The following is a 23,478-nucleotide window of genomic DNA, read 5'->3' as shown; positions in this document are numbered from 1 at the left end:
GAAGCTTGATTTTAAAACCAGTACAGTATGCCATTACATGAATCAACACAGATAAATTTACTCCTTGAAAACAAGTTCGTTTTTTACTCCTGTTTCAATTCATGCTGTAGAGACATTTTATCAGAAGTTAGGAGGAGGCTATTTAGTATTGCCCCCTTCAAATACCCCAAAACACTGTGCCAAGAGCAGAATGAATGATCTGCCATAATGGTGGAAAATCTGTTAGACCTAGAATAAAAGAGATGGGAAGAGGAAAATAAGTAAGAAGAAGAGTTGGTACCTGAATTTGCTTATTATCCTCTTCCCTCCTGACCCTTTTTCTTTTTGAATCCCATCTATTATATTGTATGTCATTATTTTGAATGACAGACCACCTGAAGGGCACCAGCAGAAAGACAGTAGGTTAAACAAGTAAAGTACAGTAAATAAATAAATGCGTAAATTGTTACATAATGGCCCCAGTGGCAAAGACAGTTCTGGGAAGGGAGGAGTCAAATGGCAGTTGGTCCCAGCCAGGCTGATGGAGAGAACTATGTATGGCACAATAACATGGCATCATAATGCAGAGTTCAAGGGTGTGATCTTATTATGCAGCAGTCAACCTGTATGGAGATCAATAGGCTAAAACTCCAATCTTTCTATCACCCTGATTGTGAGGTCAATAAAAAGGTATCTGGTTAATGGTATGAGCAATAACCTTGATGAAAGGCGGTTAAATCTGGAGTAACTATGGCCATAACCAAAACATATATGTAAAGTATTACTGTACCCGTTTAACAATAAAAAAGGTAAAGGTACCCCTGACCGTTAGGTCCAGTTGGGGACGACTTTGGGGTTGCGGTGCTCATCTCGCTCTATAGGCAGAGGAGCCGGCATTTGTCCGCAGACAGGTCATGTGGCCAGCATGACTAAGCCGCTTCTGGCAAACCAGAGCAGCGCACGGAAATGCCATTTACCTTCCTGCCGGAGCAGTACCTATTTATCTACTTGCACTTTGACGTGCTTTCAAACTGCTAGGTTGGCAGGAGCAGGGACCGAGCAACAAGAGCTCACCCTATCGTGGGGATTCGAACCGCCAACCTTCTGATCAGCAAGGCCTAGGCTCTGTGGTTTAGACCACAGCGCCACCTGTGTCCCTTTAGCGCCACCCACGTCATAGCTTTACCCAAATAATCCTGGGAACTAGTTTTGTTAAGGGTGATGAGAGTTATTAGGAGACCCTATTTCCCTCACAGAGCTACAATTCCCAAAGTGGTTTAACAATCACTTCCACTTCCCAGGGGGACTCTGGGAATTGTACCTCTGTTTTTTCCTAGCAGGACTCATGCATGACAGACTGAAAAGTAACAGGTGAAGTGCTCCCTGGCATGATGGAGAATTGCTTCACCTGTTGAAGCATTCTGTTTTCAGTGATTCCTTGGATAGCTCCGTGATAGGGGAATGGGATGTGACCTTCTAGGCCAGATGCAGCCATCCTTTGTTGGTCCTTCAGCTTTGCTTAATTCAAAAAGGAACCTGCTAAAATGAGTTGTTGGCCAGGGAGGTAGATTGATGACTTGACCATTCTTCACAGTGGGAAAGTGTGAACATTACGTTTTGAGGAGCTATGACACAAGATCCGAGCTTTGAGGGGATGGGACAGGGCAGGCAGCTGGCTTGCTGGCTCATCAGACAGTGGACATTTCGGGAGGTCCCGCGATAACACCTGTGAAAAGAGTGGCAGATCACCATGGATGTAGCCAGGATTTATTTTAGGGGGGCAGGCTTTATGTTAGGGGGGCAGGACCGAGTTCTCTGTGAGGTAATTGGTCAGTTAATTATTTTTTTTATTTACTTGATTGGGGGGGCAGCTACCCCCCCCCCCCAGCTATGCCCATGCAGATTGCCATGAACCTGGTGACTACTGGTACCTATTTTTCCTAGAAAAAAGACACTGCCCAAGACCATGATTAGGGGGACTGGATGAAAAAAGGGGGGGGCAAGAACTCTGCACTTTAATAGTTGCGTACAAGAAAGCCTATCAGTAGGCATCGTGCGCAATGCATTAAAGCAGTTCTGCCCTCTTTTTCACATGAATATCCTATTTCAGTGGTCCTCTCCCAAAGTCCCCTCCCCCCACTTGAAAATTGCTGATGGTCTTGCCGGACCACTAAATGGTTTTTCTGTTTGTTGTAGCAATTGTAATGCGTGATGCTGTCTGATTTTCATTGTCCTTTTATTGTTGCTTTTATTTCTTGTATTGTATTCACTATTTGCACTTCCATATAATTCGAATTGTTCCTCAAGAACATGCAATATAAAAAAAATAAATGAAGCAATAAAATGGAGTTAAACATCACAATGAATATTTAACGTGGGTATACTGCAAGCCACCTGCATGAAGTTTGTGGACCACCACAATTCAGGAACCCCAGGCTTTATGCATTATCAGGAATTATCAGGACATAGATGTGCGAACAGGGCTACAGTTATGATCTGTAAGATCAACCAAGTACTATCTTGCATCTATCACGCTTCTGCCAAGTTCAGACAATAAATCGTATTCTCAGCAGCTGTCTCAGTGGGGAACTCCCTTTCCCTAGAGACTTGCCTGAACATGAGCCTCTGTATCTTTTGGAAGCACTGTAAAACCACTCCTCACATATACCAGTTAGGAACTATACCTCACACTGGAGGCTGCCTATTTAAGCTAGTAGAATTAGTTGGCCCAGGTGAAAAAGAGGACAAGGCTCTTAATACCTTTGTTGTGTAAAAAAGCACATTTCAGCAGATGCAGCTCTGGGATATAGGAAAGACCTTGGGAAGGAGGGGCGAGACACAGAAAAGAACTCCAAAATTGTATGAAGCATCCTACTTTCAGCAAACTTTAGGTCAAAGAGAGGTCACATCCAGCTCCCCAAATGGTTACTTTTTATAGAAAAAAAATTGTAAAAATTATTGTTGCTCCCACAGATCCCGTTAAAAAGTTTTTAGTGGCCCTTCAAGACCCTCCAAATTTGTCCATTTGTCCATTTAATTTTTACGTATTTCATTCATACACACACACACACACATATGTATTGCTCTCACACCCCACTGTGATACCAAAAGTTGCCTTTTTTTTTTTTGTCTCTCCCTCCAAATTTCATAATTTTTTAAACAGTAATGTATCCAGTGCTAGTCTTACTCAAAGCAGACCCATTGAATGTAATGGACATGGCTAATTTAGGTTCATTACTTTTAATAGATCTTCTCTCAGTTAAACCTAGTTGAATGCAACCCAAGAATTATTGAAACTGATCACTCCCATGGGTCTTCTACTATGATTTTGTGAAGCCAAAAGGTTGTGGTTTTTTTTGGTCATCCCCTGAAAGTTTTCCTTGCTCTGAAAAAAAAAAATTAAATTGACCACACTCACTTTTACACTTTGATCACACCCATTTTGACATGAGTGGGTTCATTTTGGACATTGTAGGCTTGTTTGAGGGCTGGAACAATTAAATGGATGAGATTGCATAACTTTGATTATTCTTGGGACAGTGCTTGGGTTCTGGGAAAGGAAGGATAATAGCAGGTGCTCATAGCTGGTCTCTTATCATATGACAGGTGTGAATTCCTTTTGTTGCATTGTAGCTGGCCTTCAACATAGCAACAGAGACAAGGCCTGAGATTTCTAATCATGAGCTTATTGGAAAATGCCAGGTAAATCTCCCCCTCATGTTCTCTGAATAGAGACATATCAACGAGAGGCTTTGAAAAATTAGTGACAGAAATTGAGGCTGGGTGGTATTCAACTAAGTTTAATGCACAGTGGACCTAACTTCATTAATTTCAGTGGGTCTACTCTGAGTAAAAATGAGCTGACTACCACCATCTCTCTCTCTACAGAAGGAAACAAGAGAGGCCTCCCTGGTTGATCTCAGAGAGTAGGCAAGTTTACCGTATGTCAAATGATTTGGTCTTAGGATCCATTAAGCAGTTAAAGGATTTTAAAGTCCTAAGCAGAACTTTGACTGGGCCCGGAAATAGACCATTAGACAATGAAGGTGATGTAAAAGGGGATATACATGCTCCTCAAAACTGACTGTGACCAAAGGTTTAGCTGCTGAGTTATGAACCAGCTGAAGTTTCTGAATATTTTTCAAAGGAAGGTCCACAGAGTATAGTAATCCAATTTTAATGTAACCTCCATGTGTGTCACCATGGTGAGATCTGCATTTCCCAGAAACTGTTAACAGCTATTTTAACAGTCTAAGCTGGGCAAAAGCCTTCCTGGTGACCCAGCTGAACCAAGAAGGATGTGGACAGCTTTATAATAGTAAAGAAGACTCACTTTGCCACTGATGGATCGACAGCACCATCCCACTAGTCAGAATGGGGAAGCCCAGGAAAGGCCTACTGAATAGCACTGCATGGATACGAATGGTGAGCATTGTTTCTTTGCTACCTGCCACTGCCACAGAGGAAGCAGCTATACCCCACTATACCTTTAAAGCTTGTTTGAAGTACACACACCTCTCAAAGACTTCTGGGAACTGTAGTTTACTCATAAGGGAGTTCCAATTTTCAGCAATCCTTTGCAAACTACACTGACCATAATTCTTTGAGAGGGGGAAAGTTCTTTGGATGTGCTTTAAAGTTTTCTGCCACCTTCATTCAAGTCATGATCATGTCTTCCTGGTTAATCAAGGAACTGAATGAGCTGTGCTCTTGGGGGTTATCATGTCAACCACCACACTTGGTAATGGCTTGAAGACAGAGTTAATGGGATAAGAGATTGATATGGAGCAATAAATGTCAGGGTCAAGTTTGGTGGCATCAGACTGCAAATGACACGAGGGAGAGGTGGCATGAATGATAATTCATCCCCAAACTCACATTGACAGAGTGCAGAGGGAGCGTTCCCATTTTTTTCAGCATATATTGACACACAGTGAAGACCTATAGGCTCTACCAGATATTTGTAACTCATGGCACTTCAGATGTTGTTGAACACCACCTCCCACTAGCCTCTGACAGCATTTATTGATTTAGGAAAAGCTATAAACCACTATAGACAGCATCTTAAAAAGCAGAGACATCACCTTGCCAACAAAGGTCCGTATAGTTAAAGCTATGGTTTTCCCAGTAGTGATGTGTGGAAGTGAGAGCTGGACCATAAAGAAGGCTGATCGCCAAAGAATTGATGCTTTTGAATTATGGTGCTGGAGGAGACTCCTGAAAGTCCCCTGGACTGCAAGAAGATCAAAGCTATCCATTCTTAAGGAAATCAGCCCTGAGTGCTCACTGGAAGGACAGATCGTGAAGCTGAGGCTCCAATACTTTGGCCACCTCATGAGAAGAGAAGACTCCCTGGAAAAGACCCTGATGTTGGGAAAGATTGAGGGCACAAGGAGAAGGGGACGACAGAGGACATGATGGTTGGACAGTGTTCTTGAAGTTACCGGCATGAGTTTGACCAAACTGTAGGAGTCAGTGGAAGACAGGAGTGCCTGGCATGCTCTGGTCCATGGGGTCACGAAGAGTCGGACATGACTAAACAACAACAACAACATAAACCACTTAATATAAAAAAACACCTCTAAGTAGTGTACATAAACTACTACAAAGTAGTTATCAACAACACAGACATCAAATCAGCTAAATTCAAAAAACCAAGTATATATGCTGTCTCTGAAATAAACAAAATTTTAAGAGGCATCTAAAACAGGCAAGGGTGCCTGGCCAATGTTGATACTGACACATTAAAATATTGACCCCCTCGGGTCGATGGAGCACACATAAAGTACAAGTTCCACAGATCTAAGTGGTCGAATAAGCATGTAGGGGACAAGGTGATAGTTCAAGTAAACTAATCCCAAGATGTTAAGGGTTTTATATATTAACTGTAAAACCTTGAACTTGGTCTGGTAGCAAATCAGCAGCCCCTGCACTTCTTTGAGCAAAGCTGTAATACGCTGATAGGATCTCATTCCTGTCAGCACTTGTGCGGCAGCATTCTGAACTAACTGTTGTTTCTAGACCAACAGTAAGAGAAGCTCCACACAAGAGTGCCTTGCAATTATCCAGGATTGGTCACCAATGCCTGGCCTATTGTGCTAAAGCTATCCCTGTCTATGAATGGTTGCAGCTGCCACACTTGCTAAAGCTGATAAAAGGCACTAGTAGAATAATGGCCAGGAGTTGTGAGCAGCAAGTCTTTCAATTTTGTTTTCTCTCAACTTCTCATTTGTCTAATCTTAAATTCAGTCCTCCACATTTCCACATAAATTTGAGGGGTTTTTAAAAAATTGTAATGAAGATTCATCAGCATTTTAGTGCTCATGTCTTCTAATAAACACATTTTTGAAAAGCAATCTTGCCTAATGTAATGCATTTTTAAAAGTTGCCTTCACTAATATATGCATTATTATGCACCCTCTATTCTAGAATATGCATTTTTGTACACATTATTTGCCTGGAGAACTGCACTGAAAAATCTGGAAAAGTGCAGATTTTGAAATATGTCTGCGTATTGTTTGTGTATTGTTTCAAAAAGTGCAGATGACGTAGGTTTGCCTTTAGATGTGAACTGAAGTGATTTTCTCCTTCATCTCTAATATTCTGTAGGGACACAGGTTCCCCACTCCTAGGCTATCCATTTAACCACTTCACAACAATCAGTATGAACTAAGCTCAAGCTGACTGAAGAAACTGGCAGAAGTTAGCTGTTTGTACTTAGGGCTCATCCACACTTCCGCTTTCCCCAGGAAAACCCAATCTTTACCACTGAATTGGAGCAAATGTCAATCTGGATTGACGTTTTTTCTGATTTAGCGCTAAAGAGCAGGTTTTCTGGGGAAAGCGGCAGGACAAAGGCACAACTGCTTGGACCCATACCTGGAAAGCATGGGGCAAGCAGAAAACCACTCAGACCCATGCTTTTTAGGCACGGGACAAGCAAAAGTTTGGACAAGCCCCATGTCTGGTTAAAGGTGCATCTGCTTTAAACAGACAACAGATTTGGTCCAAGACTCATTTGACCCAGGGTGGGGTGAGGGGGTTGATGTCAGGCGGCACCCTGAGCGATTAAAAGACACTTAGAATGGAAACTGACAGGTTTAAGGGTTTTCTTGTGCAACCAGAAGCTTCTTCAAACATAGTTTTTTTCCATGTGACTCACTTTTTCCATTTCTCCCATGGTGTGTCTGTCTGTTGACCCTGATGCCCCTTTCACCCCTTTCACCTCCTGAATCAACCGGCACCTTCCTTCCACCTACTTTCAGCAGCCAGAAACATCATAACCAGACACTGGAGAGATCTGTCAGGAGTAAGCATGGCCCAATGGTACCAAATAGTATGGGAAACAGCCTTACTAGAAAAATTAACCAAGAAACTGAAACTGACACGGGGACAAATAGAAGAAGACGCCTTCACCTCAGTATGGCTCCCCTTTATCACATACACAGCCCAACAAGACAATGACAAAAATCCACCAACAACATACAAATCAATATGGCTCACCTGATCCAAAACACCCACCCACTCCACTCACACATGAAAACAAAGACCACCACAGCCAACCACAAACAACCACACCCTAAGCCAATCCCAACCTCTCTCACCACCAAAGAAACCACAAGTTAATAGCAGAGAACCTGCACAAGCGATGCTGACACAAAACCCCACATATATTAAGTAAAATAGAAACATCGCCACCCGACCCCACCCCCACTCATCTTCCCCCCCTCCCCTTCCCCCCTTTTCTTCCTAATGTCTCAACAAATGAAACAGATCTGTAAAAAATGTTACTTGGGGGGGGAAAAGAGAGAGACATTGCACATACTTTTGTAAACCAAGAAAACCTTTAATAAAAATACATTTAAAAAAACCAGACCTTCCTTTGCATACTGCTTTCTACATGAATCTCTCTTGAGCATGCAAATTCTCTTACGACATGGTTACTCAGACGCAAGACTCACTGTGTTCCATGTCGCTTACTCAAAAGAAGTTGGCGCACACAAGATTGCAGTTTGGACCTGCCAATGTCCTCTATTTAAAAACTAACAAAACAGTAAAGCAAAAAGATGTCTCAGTGTGAAAGAACTTAGAATACCTTTTCAAAAGTTTGACCAAAATAGTCTATACCCAATGCAGTTGTAATCTGATATATGCTTACCTGATAGCTAGTTCCACTAAAATCAGTAGAGCTGACGATTGAGTATTTATTACCTAATTTTCCATGCTACTCTATAACCCAGAGATTGGGAATCTGTGGGTATTCAGGTGTTTTTTATGGACTCCAACTCCCGTCATTCCTGACCTGGGCCAATGGCAGTTGGAATCAATAATAATCTAGAGAGCCACAAGTTTCCCAACCTTATACAGCTAATGCTCTCATACACATACTCAATAGAACATGTCCCAGCCATGTGCATTTTGGATGCTGTCAAGTAGTATTACAGTTCCTTTTTCTCCAAAATTTGGTGAATTGCCAGCTCTTATTTTTTACTATTTTTACCCCCACGTGCTCACAGGCTGACAAGGACTAGACTTTTTTCCTTTGCTGGAAGGTTTTTATAGTGCTCCCAGCAATATGTCATAACAACTCTTTGACATAGTCTGAATTTTCTTCAGTATCACCTGGGCCTTTTAAGCATTTTATGAATAAACCATTGACTGTGGATCTTTTTACAACGCCTCTTTTTGATGACGCATTTCCTCTTTTTTTGATGATGTACGCAAAAAGCCTCAGCACTACAGGTACCTATGAAAATGATGCCTCTTTCGTCATTTTTAACCTAATGACCCCGGATTCTTGCATAAAACTTAAACAATTGTATATTTCTCAAGCAGTTTGTTGTAAGGAAAGCAATATCAGTCACTTCTGACCTAAAGGTAAGAGAGTTTTGCGTTCCTTTGCATCTGGTTGCTTATTTTGCATGTTCCATGTCAGTTTTCGTATTATAAAATAATACAAAGTAGTGAAATCCATAGAAGCAGGGAAGAATTTAACTGCTGATTAATTTGTGCAAGGCTCAACTTTGGCATAAACCGTGTGTTAAATATCTGCCTTTAACTCCACCCATTAAAACAAACCCTTCAGCATTCAGTAACCAAGAGCTAAGGAAAATATTTAAGTTGTAAAGTTTGCCAAGAAGGACTGGTGTTTTGCTAACGTTCTCCAACTGAACAAATCATTAGAATTTGACTGGATACATTCTCTAAAGCCAGCAACCTTCCCCAACCTGTTGCCCTCCAGATGTTCTGAACTATAACTCCCCGTGCTAGCTAGGGCCGATGGGAGTTGTAGTCTTAAAACATTTGGCAGGCAGCAGGGCGGGGAAGGCTAATTTAATCATCTTGGCATTTGGGCAGTGATTAGATCTTTATGCTCTTGTAAGAAGCTAAGGTCAGCCTACACTGTCCCCAATTCTATTTTATCCTCACAACAACCTTGTAAGGTAGGGAAGCCTGACAGAGACTGCTCCAGTTTATCCAGAAGCTTAATGACTGAGTGAGGACCATCTTCCTGGCTTCATACCAACTACAGTGGTACCTCAGGTTACATATGCTTCAGGTTACATACGCTTCAGGTTACAGCCTCCGCTAACCCAGAAATAGTGCTTCAGGTTAAGAACTTTGCTTCAGGATGAGAACAGAAATCGTGCTCTGGCAGCACGGCAGCAGCAGGAGGCCCCATTAGCTAGAGTGGTGCTTCAGGTTAAGAACAGTTTCAGGTTAAGAACGGACCTCCGGAACGAATTAAGTACTTAACCTGAGGTACTACTGTACTAGACCGCTGTTTCATGAGAACTAAAACCTCTCTTTCATTCACAAAAAGGAAATTTGCCATGCTACAATTTTTGTCCAAGAAGTTACTCAGTTATTAAAATTCATAATATTTACATTGATTGTAAAGGTGACTGGACTGTGATTGCACTAGTTGCATGATATCACTGTACAGAGATAATTACTAAAATGGAGAGAGAGATTACTGCTAATGATAAACATACTTAACTGCAGCTATTTATCAACTTTGCTGTAATTTTATAGATGCAATATCTAGTATCTAGTATCCTGGAAGAATGAACATACCTCCTTCTGCTGAACATATACAGTGGTACCTTGGTTTTCGAAGGTCTCCGCTGATGAACATTTCAGTTTTCAAATGCCGTAAACCTGGAAGTAAATGCTTTGGTTTCGAACATGACTTGGAAGTCGAATATGCCACGGGGCTTCCACTGAGTGCAAGATCCTGAGGCCTACCTGTCGGCTATTGAGTTTCCAGTTTTTGTTTTTTTTTTTTTAAATAATATTTATTAAAAGTTTCAAAAATACAGAAAGTAAAAAGTAAAATACATTTCAGATCCTTATTTTCATATATCCACTTTCTGGGACTCCCCCCTTCCCCCACCCCTACCATATTCCTTTTTCATGTTGTTGGCTCCACAAGCTCTCGGTTCTGATTATAAACATAATTTGTTTAAACCATTATTCGAATTTAAGATTTCTACACTCCTCATCAATACCCTTAATAAAAAACCAAAAATTTCTTTCCCAGAGCCCACCCCATTTTCATTCCACAATTTCCCTTTTTTTAGTAATTAAGACACCCCACATAGTAAAAATATCAGAAATAAGAAATAAAAGATATAATAGATAAAACAAAGCCAGTTCAAAAAAAAAAAAGAAGTTGACAAGCCTTTGGATTTTAGTTCTCCCCCTCTGTCCCCGGTTTAATTTCCCCCTGACCACCAAACCATGTTATCCGCCTGGAATTCTTACAATCCATAAATCGCCTATTTCCCCCAACTCCTTGCTGGTTTTGTTTTGTTTTTTTTTTTTTTTGTTTTTTTTCCTTTCATAATTATTTTTAAAACACTTAACTTCAGATCTTTAATAAAGCTCCCCCCATTGTTCTTTCCAAATTGTAGTCCAGTTTCCTCTTGTTCCGCTGCTGAAACGTTCTAATTCAGAAGCTTAGTAAGCCTGCAGGGATTATTGTTATTCAGGAACAGAAACTTGCGTTCAGTCCCTTCCTTTCTTCAATAGAAAATTCTATTGTCTCCTTTAGCTGAACACCCTGTAGACAAAATATTATTTCCGTTTTGCAGCTTTCCCAGAAGATAACCAGTTCTGTAAAATTCCAATGGTATTTTTCCACTTACGACCATCTTTGTAATGTCCCGAAACTCCTCTAGGGGGATTGTTGTAACTTTGTTTTCTCTAGTCCAAAAGTCCGATTGTTATCCATATTTTCGCCATTTTGTATCCAAGTTTTAACAAGTTGTAGCAAATTGTAACAAATTTAGCCAGCAAAGTTCTCATAATAAAATCCTCTCTGCTTTCCGACTTTGACAGCTACTTTGACAGCTGTCAGAATCTCCGACTCTTTTCACCAGGCTCTCTCTTCAATCACCCCGGTTCCCAGGGGGGGGGGGTTACGTTTCTTCTCCCTCAATTCGTCCTCCAGCACAGTTCTTATGATTCCCCATCGTGGAATTCTTAATTTTTATCAGCAATACAAATCTTTTTGGACCTTGGTTTCCCCGTCCTTGTCTTGGAAGGTTTACAATAGGGGGGGGGACTGACTTCCTTTTTGGATCCCCCCCCGCTCGTGTCCAATTCAAAAAGAAATTCTTTTTTTCCTCCTTTTAAACCCAATTTTCAAATTACTCACGGGTTGTTGTTAAAAAGTCCGAATTTTCAATGGAAGAAGTCAGCGCTCTCCGCCGGATGGCATGCGGCTGTGCTCGGCAGGGATAGCAGAGGACTCAAAGCACCACGCTTCTCCCCGGCACCCGATCCGTAGCCTTTAAAAAGGCTCCTTCACGAGTCGGGAGGGCGCTGACGGTGCCAGCCGAGTCTCCATGTCCACGGCCCTCGTGGCCGTGGTTTTTAAGGGTCCCCGCATCGCCGGTGCGGTAGGACCCAGCCCCTGCCGAGCAGGCTCCCTCCGGAGCTCGGAGGGAGTCCGCCATTCGGCGATGGCGCCAACCCGGAAGTCCGAGTTTCCAGTTTTTGAACGTTTCAGAACTCGAACGGTCTTCCGGAACGGATTATGTTTGAAAACTGAGGTACCAGTGTACAATAAAGGTAAAAGGTAAAGGGACCCCTGGCCATTAGGTCCTGTTGTGACTGACTCTGGGGTTGCGTGCTCATCTCGCTCTATAGGCCGAGGGAGCTGGCGTTTGTCCGCAGACAGCTTCCGGGTCATGTGGCCAGCATGACTAAGCCGCTTCTGGCGAACCAGAACAGCGCGCGGAAACTCCGTTTACCTTCCCACCAGAGTGGTACCTATTTATCTACTTGCACTTTGACATGCTTTCGAACTGTTAGGTTGGCAGGAGCTGGGACCGAGCAACGGGAGCTCACCCCGTCGCGGGGATTCGAACCACCGACCTTCTGATCGGCAAGTCCTAGGCTCTGTTGTTTAACCCACAGCGCCACCCACGTCCCTACTCTACAATAAGTTTCAGCTTAATTACTGTCAGTTTGAATTATGTAGAAAGAACCTCTACCAGAAAACTCTTACTTGAAAATCTGACAGATTGCAGCTTACAAGCTAAAAGCTCTGTTCAGGGGAAATAAGCCATTTTGAAATCATCTGGAAATTGGCATTTGGTGCAGGAGTATTGATAGAAATGCAAAAGGCTCAAAGCATAGGCCAGTTAAAAGAGCACATGCTAATTTATATGTATAGAGGCATATGGTTTTTTTGCAAATTTCAGAAGAGGAAAACCAGCTCTGGCTATCAGGACTTACTCTGAGCTGTGGGGGCAACAATAGGATTTTCTGGTCCCAGTACAATGAATGTGGTGAATAGGCCACATTCTGGATTAGTTGTTTCTGAGTTATCTTCAAAGGTAGCCCCACATAGAGCGCATTGCAGTAGTCCAAGTGGGAGATAACCAGAGCATTTACCACTCTGGCAAGACAGTGTGGAGGCAGGCAGGGTCTCTGCTGGCATACCAGATGGAGCTGGTAGACAGCTGCCCTGGACACAGAATTGACCTGTGCCTCCATGGACAACTGTGAGTCCAAAATGACTCCCAGACTGTGCATTTGTTCCTTTAGGTGCACATTCACCCCATTCAGCACAAAAGATCTGGGGTTCAGACTCCCCAGGCTAGCCCCAAACACCCTAATTCTAGTGTATATGCTAAAGATCACAAACACAAAGGGAACTGCAGAAATTTAATTCCTGCAGGAAGATGCTGCTACTTTACTTCGTCAGCTCATTATGTCCTTACTATCTGCAGCACTGTACTCTCTTGAAAAAGGCAGTGATAGATTTACCGTATTTTTCGCTCCATAAGGCGCACCTGACCATAGGGTGCACCTAGAATCCCCCCACCTCCCGCAAAAGCACGTAAAAGCCGTGCGCTCTTTAATGGGTGTGCGGCTTCTGCTGGCTTTTCTACGAGGTGGGGGAATTCCCCCACCTAGTAGAAAAGCCCACAGGAGCCGCGCACCCTTTAAGGAGTGCACGGCTCCTGCGGGCTTTTCTATGAGGAGGGAGAAGGGACCGACTGGCCGCATCAATCCCTTCTCCCTCCTGGGGAAAAGCCCACAAGAGCCGCAGGGGCTTTTCCTGCCTGCCTCCCCCCTGCATTCGCTCCATAAGACGCACACACATTTCCCCTTACATTTTAGGAGGGAAAAAGTGCATCTTATGGAGCAAAAAATACGGTAGTTACTGAAGAAATTCAGGCAGCAGTTACACTTTCAAACATTTCTTCCTGAAGTTATTGCATGAGCTTAAGCCCTGGAGGAAATTCTGGGTTTGTATCTGAAACAGAAATAAATTATCTCTACTTGTTACTACCCAGACAAATGATGAAATCAGAAAGTGCAAGCCAAAATGGTCTCAGGCCTTATATTTGTGCTCTGGGCAGCATAATACATTGCCCAAAGCAATGATGGGGGTGGAGACGCTCTTTCAGGTATACTGGGCCAAGGCCGTTTATGGCTTTAAAGGTCAGCACCAACACTTTGAATTGTGCTTGGAGCCAATGTAGGTCTTTCTATGACTCCCTACAGCAGAATTAGGTAGCAAAACAGACTGTACCACTTCAGATTGTAGGTGTAGGCTGTAGAATTTTGGTTCTCCCCTAGCAACTGATCATGCCTCCCCGAAAACCTCCCCTCCCCTTGTGCTTTGTAAACCTTTGCTTCAGAGATGCCATCCAGTCCATTTGTCATCATAGGTTTTGGACCTGCCTTATCTTGCGCTATGCTGCTATAAGCCGTCAGTAAAACAATCTCCTCTGCCCATGTGCCTTGAGTGAGAGAAATTTCCATTCCCCTTTTTGCTATCGTATCTCACATTACAGCACTTACTACAGCTTCTTAATTTAAATTACCCTGCATGACGAGGCATTTCTCAAACACTGTCCCTGATTTACAACTTGGCATTCGAATTATATTGCACTGGCAAATGATAATTTCTAAAAAAGCAAAGTGTGGACTTTGATCTGAAATGGTTATGGGCCCATTCCTGGAATTGGTTTACAAGAAGCAAAGTTATAAACATTTGCTGTTTAAAAAAAAGTTATTAAAATATTACTAGGTAGAGTTTATTTTAAACAGTCTTTGCCACTATGGAAGTAAAAGCCCTGCCTATAAAATGCTTTATTCCGGGCAAGTTTTTTTGCACATTCGGAGGGATGAAAACAATTCCTGCATCGCCTTGCCCTCACTCTGACTTAGTTTAATTGGTCCTCAGTGATATTGTCACTGAGACTTCCCTCCCACCACACACACACTGTAAACTGCTCTAGAAATATTTATTGAAGGGAGGTATGAAAATTGTAAAATAAGTTCGGTCCCAGCTCCTGTCCACCTAGCAGTTCAAAAGCATGTCAAAGTGCAAGTAGATAAATAGGTACCACTCCGGCGGGAAGGTAAATGGCGTTTCCGTGTGCTGCTCTGGTTCGTCAAAAGCGGCTTAGTCATGCTGGCCACATGACCCGGAAGCTGTACGCCACCTCCCTCGGCCAATAAAGCGAGATGAGCGCTGCAACCCCAGAGTCGGCCATGACTAGACCTAATGGTCAGGGTTCCCTTTACCTTTACCTTTATGTAATGTTACTGATGACAGCAAAAAGAAATCAGGGTGAAGTCACAAAACAAAAAAAATGGAGATGAAGTAATAGTCAGTAAATCACCCCAGTTACCGTATTTTTCGCTCTATAACACGCACCCGACCATAACACGCACGTAGTTTTTAGAGGAGGAAAATCCGTAGGCATGCCACCCATAGGCATTCCCTCCATAACACGCACAGACATTTCCCCTTACTTTTTAGGAGGAAAAAAGTGAGTGTTATGGTGCAAAAAATACGGTAAATAAGCTGCAAAGAAGGTCTGAAGTGAGAAATGCAAGTCTGGAAAAAGAGTTCGGACCCCACAAGAGTATGGTCTTCAGGTGAACATTCAATACAATACCTAACCGATGCTCCAGAGCCAACTGTAGGGCAGGTTTGGGATTTTGGAGATAAGGCAGGGTGCTTTAGCTGGTACCTGGATCCCTTCAGGAGAAGGCTGGACATCCTTGAACAGCCATCCCCAACCTTCGGCCCTCCAGATGTTTTGGCCTACAACTCCCATGATCCCTAGCTAACAGGACCAGTGGTCAGGGATGATGGGAATTGTAGTCCAAAACATCTGGAGGGCCGAAGGTTGGGGATGCCTGTCCTAGAAGTTGATGCTGGCTGTTCTCCACTAGCCTTCCTGCAAACTGATGCTCAGCTGATAAAACCACACTTTCCATAGTAGGAGTTCCCACAAAATCACTCCTCTTGCTTTGGCTCTTTTTTTCCTTAACCATACTGAATACCCAGAAGGCGACTCATTCCCATCTGTGGATTACTTTCCTGCAAACGCACTGATGTCATCAATCTCTCTCAAAGTACTTTCCTAGGCTGGCACTGATTCCGACCATTTGAATCTTTGATGGTTGGTGGCTACTGGAATTATGTCACACCCATCAGCCAGAAGGGGGGCGGACGAAGGGGATGCAAAGTTTAGAGATTGGAGCAGATTGGGGGGCTTTGACTGGCAAAAATAAACTTCTGGGACATGCAATATTGTTCTGAGAATTGTGCTTCTTTCACACTAGGTACTTCCTTGGTGCCACAGCATTGCTTAGTGGGAACTGGAATAAAACTGTGACGCCACAGAGCACTAAACATAGTACAGTGGTACCTCAGGTTACAGATGCTTCAGGTTACAGACACTTCAGGTTACAGACTCCGCTAACCCAGAAATAGTACCTCGGGTGAAGAACTTTGCTTCAGGATGAGAACAGAAATCGTGTGGTGGCAGCACAGTGGCAGCAGGAGGCTCCATTAGCTAAAGTGGTTGAAATATACTCAGAGTCACAAAGTGATTTCATGCTCTTTATTCAGCTCATAGTGGTGAGGAGGAATGACTGAAAGTCCCCTCAAAGTATCTGCTTTATATACATTATTTACACAATGGGCTGCACATGATTGGCTAATTCCGGAATTCTACTGTAAGAAGTGGATTCACTTCTATCTGGAGCATGATTGGGTGGTTCCTGCCAACCAATCATACTGCTGCATTGTTCTAGGACCAATCAGACTGCTGCATTCTGAATCCTATTGTTCTAGGACCATTCAGACTGCTGCAGTTTGGATCCTATTCAACTCAGTACATAACAGTGGTACCTCAGGTTAAGAACAGTTTCAGGTTAAGAACGGACCTCCAGAACGAATTACGGTAAATTCTTAACCGGAGGTATCACTGTACTATGCTCTGTGGCATCCCAGAAGAATGGTATCAACCCAGCATATCAAAGAAGACCAAAGACCCATCTAGTTAAGAACATACAAAGATCCTGGCCTATCTAGTGGAGCATCTTCTTCCATACCCTCCAGCGCGTCGAAGCAAAAATCCCAGGATGCCTGTCTTCCAGGGCCACTTTCATGTGCGGGACTGTGACCTGTGCGAGATTGTGGCCCCAAAAGACGTGCTTTCCCCATGAGCACGGTGCCCAAATGTGTGCCTTTTGGGGCACCACAAAAGAGTGCTGTTCCCCCCAAAAGCACTATTTTTGGTGGTGAGATCATGGTGCTGTGCTCTCGTGCGAGAAAATGGGATGTCTTGGTTTTATTGGGACAGTTAAGGGGGTTATCGTTCTCTCAGTGGCCAACCAGTTTCGTATGAGGAGCCTAGACATGAGCACAACAGCACCCGCTCAGAAGCTGACATGCAGGGTCATATTGCCTCCAGTGATGGAGACAGATCATAGCCATCATGGCTAGTAGGCTTATCCAGTGGCTGACACACATTTTTGTGGCCCTGAAGCTTGAACAGTTATGGGGGCCCCTTCACAACCAGTAATGAGATCTGGGTAACCACTGTAATCTTCTTCAATGGGGTTGTTCCACAACAGATCATCACATTTTAAAAAACAAACAAAAAACTACTACATCTCAGACTTTGGTTAAAATTGTTGTACAGTGGTACCTTGGGTTACATATGCTTCAGGTTATATACGCTTCAGGTTACAGACTCTGTTAACCCAGAAATGGTGCTTCAGGTTAAGAACTTTGCTTCAGGATGAGAACAGAAATTGTGCTCTGGCGGCACGGCAGCAGCAGGAGGCCCCATTAGCTAAAGTGGTGCTTCAGGTTAAGAACGGACCTCCGGAACAAATTAAATACTTAACCCGAGGTACCACTGTACTGGATTATCCCACATGTCAAAGTCACTGGTGTGAATAAAAATGTCCTATGCCTTATAGTTTTAGGATTGTGCGACTCAAACTGAGTCTCCTAGACCCCAAATTTTTGAGCAATGAAGTCACTTCTGGAGCCCCTCTGGGACTAGGGGCCCCAAAGCTTAAACTTTATTAGTTTCATGGTAGATTCGCTTTATCCTCCAATAATTTGTCTAATTTTGTCTATTTCTCTTTTAAAGTCACAAAAGTTTGTTAAAAGGTTTGTTTACTTTTTTAGATAGTATCAAAGTCATGGTAAAATGAACCTCATGTATGGATTTTCATCTCTTTCTGCAGATCAAGCCGAGCCTTTGTGAAGAATGGCAAATTCAAAGCAAGTCTAAAATAAAAATAAAAATCCACCAGCCTTGTTCACTTAAGAAGCTTTTGTTGTTTGTGGCCATTTGTCTTTTCTGGAGATCTATCTGTTAAGTGTTCCTGACCCTGGAGAAGGTATTTCATCAAATGTGTTAAGTAGAGCAATCCGCTTAGCAGCTGCAGAACATTTTGTGAGAGCTTTAAAATGGGTTACATAAATTTATTTGTAGTTCTAAGTGCAAACTTCTCTTCTGATCACCAGAAAAGATACTGCAGGTTTTTTGTTACACGGCTGATTTGCAATTTCAGCAGATAATCACCTGACCCAATTTGGGAGTTCAACTTTGAGGATACGCATGCTGAAACACTGACGTCTGTGCTTTCCAAAGTAAAGGTTTGTTTTCGTTTTTTTTTTAAGTACATTGATTTTCATCTGGTGCACTGCTGCAACTAAACTTTATTTTCAGTTTAAAAAAAGGAGCAGCAAGTTTCAGAACATGCTCCAGGGTCCTTTGCGGCACTAGCAACGCACAGAGAATGTGCACTGCTTTGACTTCCAGCAGTGGGGTTTTGTAGGCAGTTCCTGCATGCACTGATCATGCTCAGACTGTAAAGGTAAAGGGACCCCTGACCATTAGGTCCAGTCGTGGCCGACTCTGGGGTTGCGGTGCTCATCTTGCTTTATTGGCCGAGGGAGCCGGCATACAGCTTCCGGGTCATGTGGCCAGCATGCCTAAGCCACTTCTGGCGAACCAGAGCAGTGCACGGAAACGCCGTTTACCTTCCCACCAGTAGATAAAACCCATTTATCTACTTGCACTTTGACGTGCTTTTGAACTGCTAGGTTGGCAGGAGCTGGGACCGAGCAATGGGAGCTCACCCCGTTGCGGAGATTCAAACCGCCAACCTTCTGATCAGCAAGTCCTAGGCTCTGTGGTTTAACCCACAGCGCCACCCGCGTCCCACTCAGACTGTAGTTCCCTCTAATAATGAACTTGGGTGTCGAGGGTCAACTGAAATAGAGTCAAAGTGGGGCCAACTGAGAAACTAGAGGGAAGCTATCTGCAGACTCAGGGTAACTTTGAGGTTTTCAAAGCTACGAAAACACTTTAAAAACAAAACCCCAAACCCTAATAGGGCATCAAACTGAAGAAAAACCCAGCCCAAATGAGTCACAGAATGTCAAGTACTAGTTGGAAAACTGTGGTGTGTGGGTTTGTATGGAAGGAAGTACTCTAGACTGGCCAGAACCTTGAACCACAGTGCTCTTATTAAACGGGGAGGACACATTTCAGCATTGTACCACAGGTCCCATTTGTTATCCTGAAGATAAAAGAAATGTCAGTGGAGGAAGGGCAAAAAGAAAATATTACACCCAACAGGAAGACACAACCGGCACAGGAATGTGTAACATCAGTAGGTACAGCTATGCCAGAAGGGATGAGAAGATGACCCACACTTGTATCAAGCAGGTAATTTCAGGAGGAGTGGAATGGTTCTCCTCTTTTGCATCTAAACAATGTCTGAACTTTACACTGCAGCCGGCCCTACCATTAGCAGGAGTGCAGCAGCCACCTTAGGCAGCAGATGTTGAAAGGTTGAGAGTGAGTAGAGCTGTGTGAGCTGCATGGTATGCGCTGCACACACACACCCAAGCTAGCATGCTGTCCTCGGGTGCAGTGAAAGTCTGTTTCATGGATGGGAAGTGGGGGCCACCATCTTCTCCTTTGCCTCAGGCAGCAAAATGTCTTGGTCTGGCCCTTATCTAGCCAGAGTCCTAAATAAATGATGCTGAAAACAGGTGCATGACCCAGGAGATCCACGGCTGGATGTTTATCCATATGTATTGTCTATTTTTGCTTTAATATCCCACCTTTCCTGTCAGGGAGCTCAATATGGCATTCGTGGCACTCCCCCTCTTCATACCATCCCTGAAACAACCTGTGAGGTAGGTTAGGCTGAGAGATAATGTCTGGCCCAAGGTCACCCAATGAGTTTCTTGGCTGACAGGGAATTTGAACCTTGGTCTTCCAGGTCTTAGACCAACACCCTAACCATTGCACCACACTGCACCTAATTTAAAACAGCAACATTAAAGCAGCCAGCGAGGGCTTCAATCACGACTGAATCAATGGCACCAGGGAAAGGGAGAGTTTCCCTGTAGTTTTCCCAATCAATACCACCCACTTAATGCAGCTATTTATTAACTCTGCTTTGGGAAGAGGGAGGGAAGAGGTCAAAGTCAGGTGGAATACAGGTGGAATGAGTTGCAGGGTCAGACTCCCTATAATTTATGGAGTTACAATAAGGTAGAATTAATCAAGGTGGAAATTGTGGGTGGCCAATAACACCAATGCAACAACTGGGATTTTCAATGAGGAATAACAGATGAAGCAAAAGGGTTAAACACGCACAGAGCTCCCCCCGCCCCCATTGGCTGTTTAAAAAGAGAGAGATCCAAACAGAGATCTCTTGCATCATATGTTTTGACCTTAAGATCCAACCCCGGAAGAGAGATTATACCGCGTTACTACTTGCATTAAGTACATCCTGATGATGTAAGCTCAGTTTAAATGGGGAATTTTCAACAGAATGTAATAGCCACATTGTGGTGGGGGCGAGATTAAGAGACACATTAAAACGAAGGCATGCAAATAAAAATAACTTGGGCTGCAATCCTATATGTGCTTACCTGGGAGTAATTCTCAATGGGTTCAGTGGGGGTTGCATATGTATATATCTCAGTACAATGTACAGGACAAGATTCTGCCCAGAAATCTTTTTTAAAAATCTTTTTCAATGTGTTGAAATAATAATAATAATTATTATTTCCCACCCTTCACCATATGATCCTAGGGCAGGTTTCAGCAGTTTATAAATACAATATTAAATTCGGTTTAAAACATGATAATGCTAGATAACATGATATCTCTTTGCATATTGTCTCAGATAAGCAAACTAATTTGGAATAATATGGGATCCTCTCAAGTCTTGCAAGTTCCAGTGCCACAAGCACTGAGTGGGCTAATTGCCACAGGAGTGACGAGAGTAATGTCAGATTACATGTCATATGTAATCATATGTAGTAGCTTCCAAATGCATCATGCACATTTTAACATACATAGTTTTCCTTCATATTTTGAGAGGTGTTGGCAGTAAAATGCCACTGGCTTGATTTCAGACCCCCCCCCCATTTTATTTCATGAATAAAAACCCTCAAATAATTAAGCAGTATATCCTTTCCCATTGATATCATACTAAAGAGACACTGGTGAACTAACTGCCAATTCCCACATGCCAGAAAATGAGTCTTAGAGCTATTTCAGCATGCTGGTACATTTGACACATTTCAACAATTTCCTATATAAGTTTAATTTTAGCTGATTTAAGCTTTGCAAGTCATAACAACTACGAACCTCCCACCCAGACAGTTCTTCTTTTGGCTTTTGAAAGAAAAGAGCAAGCATGCCTCCTTACCATTATTGCGATTATCTTGCAGGCTCTTGGATTGCATTTCGACTTCCTAGAGTTAAAAAAGAAATGATTTGAACTGGAAGTGAATTTTTAAAGCCGGCACCCTGAGCAAATGAAATCTTCAACCAAAAGATTGCTGGTCAAAAATAGAAGTGATCTGGAAGAGGAGAGGAAAGTTATATTGCTGTGATATGAACCCTGCTAGTCTACAGCTGTTATACTAGCAGTCATTCATCATAATATTTAAATGAGAGAGGAGGGACGGGCATTTGACTGTTCAGGTCCCTCCCAGATCTTACACAGAGCAAACTCAAACCAATCCTAAAAAGTGAGTAGAAATCAATCTGAGCAAATCAAAGCTGCTGTTTTCAGAACAGAGTCACAAATAAACACCACGATTTTGCATTTCTGTTCAGGGATCCATCCTACTGAGCGGCAGCCACAGTGGGCTAAATTAATCCACAGTTATTCATTTCCTCAAACCTTAATTAAATTAGATCTAGAATGAACAGGGTGCTTATTGTTGGTCAGTTGATGTTGGTTTCTTAATTTTGAAAGTTTCTCTGCCAGGGCTACAGGTAATGAAACAATAAAAACATCAATTCTTTAAACGCACAAATGCACACATAGATGCACAGCAGTTCAATCAAAGCCATACATTTAATGGAAGATTAAAAACCATAATCCAGGCAAATTAGATCCAGTGTTGAAATTTTTCTAGGCAAACAGAAGAGGTATTTGGCTGGCGCCCAAATGACATGAGTGACATGCCCTCCAGGTTTTTGGCCAACTAAGTTGTACTCAGAGTAGACTCATTGAAATTACTCAGTGCTTATTTTCTAAAAAAATGTTTAGGGGTACTATTCTCATTTTCCTACTCATATTGAAATACTGCCCTTCAATGAAGCCAAACTTAGATTCACAAAATCTTTAGGGGTATGCGTCCCCCTGCGTCCCCCCAGAAAAAAAGCACTGAAATTAATAGCCAACCCTTTGCCTATTCATGCTTACTACAAAATCTCCTATAGAATTCAACAAGACATACTTCCAAGTAGCATGTCTAGCAGAATGGGGCAGTGGGAATAAGATGGCAGATTGCAGTGGGAGGGGAGGCTCTTCCGAACACTCCCCCTGGATGAAAGATTTGTTGCAAAACAGAAATGAACACAGTAGGGCTAAATTAGAAAATTTCTCCTAATATGCTTACTTATTTAGTAATTGCATTTATACCCCACTTCCCCTCAAGAAAATGGTGTACGTAGGTTTCCCACTCCCCATTTTATCCTCACAACAAACCTGTGAGGTACAGTGGTACCTCTAGTTACGAAGTTAATTCGTTTTGGAGGTCCGTTCTTAACCTGAAACTGTTCTTAACCTGAGGTGAGCTTTTGTTAATGGGGCCTCCTGCTGCCGCTGCGCCACCGACACACAATTTCCGTTCTCATCCTGGGGCAAAGTTCTCAACTCAAGGTAACTTTTCCAGGTTAGCGGAGTTTGTAACCTGAGGCGTTTGTAACTCGAGGTACCACTGCACTGTAGGTTAGGCTGAGAGTGAGTGACTGGCTCAAGGTCACACTGTTAAGTTGTGGGTGAACATATCAGACGACACAGCGATTCTTCAAACAGCTCTTGTTTATTCAGAGGCCAGAACAGAACTGAACTGAAGGGTTCAGTCAGCCTGCTTATATAGAGCTCCAGTACCACGTTACTGTAACAACTTTCTAAAACTATCCAATCACTGAACGTCACTTTCGATCCTTCATTTGCATAACTATCTACAGTATCCCCCTGCTGGCCCAGGGTGAGAACTTCAGTACATAACACACACGGTGAGCTTCATTGCCAAGTGGGCATTTGAACTCTGGTCTCCCGGGGTCATAGTCCAACACTCTAACCACTGTGCCACACTTTTACTTGTAGTAAGTCTTTATTTGGGATATCAGTGATTGTGACAGACTCCCACCCAAAAACATGACG

At 42.9% G+C, this 23,478-nt stretch overlaps 1 protein-coding gene and 1 long non-coding RNA gene across 4 annotated transcripts in view; one reads left to right on the top strand and one right to left on the bottom strand.

The window, feature by feature from the left end:
* MAPK6 (mitogen-activated protein kinase 6) overlaps positions 1-21,675 on the bottom strand; it is a 36,784-nt gene extending 15,109 nt beyond the window's left edge. Inside the window, exon 1 of one of the 3 annotated variants that reach the window (XM_080980358.1) lies at positions 21,505-21,675. The gene's annotated coding sequence lies outside the window, so the exon portion shown is untranslated. Of the gene's footprint in view, positions 1-280; positions 430-449; positions 555-21,504 lie in introns of those variants that run through there. The other 2 variants (XM_080980360.1, XM_080980359.1) reach the window with 2 other exon arrangements.
* Positions 1-23,478, top strand: part of LOC308462755 — a 164,917-nt gene that overhangs the window by 71,833 nt on the left and 69,606 nt on the right. The window lies entirely within an intron of this gene.

Source organism: Podarcis pityusensis (assembly GCF_964106645.2).
Source record: "Podarcis pityusensis genome assembly, chromosome: 14".
NCBI lineage: Eukaryota > Metazoa > Chordata > Lepidosauria > Squamata > Lacertidae > Podarcis > Podarcis pityusensis.
The sequence above is the reverse complement of the archived record's forward strand: the minus strand, read 5'-3'. Positions and strand labels throughout refer to the sequence as shown.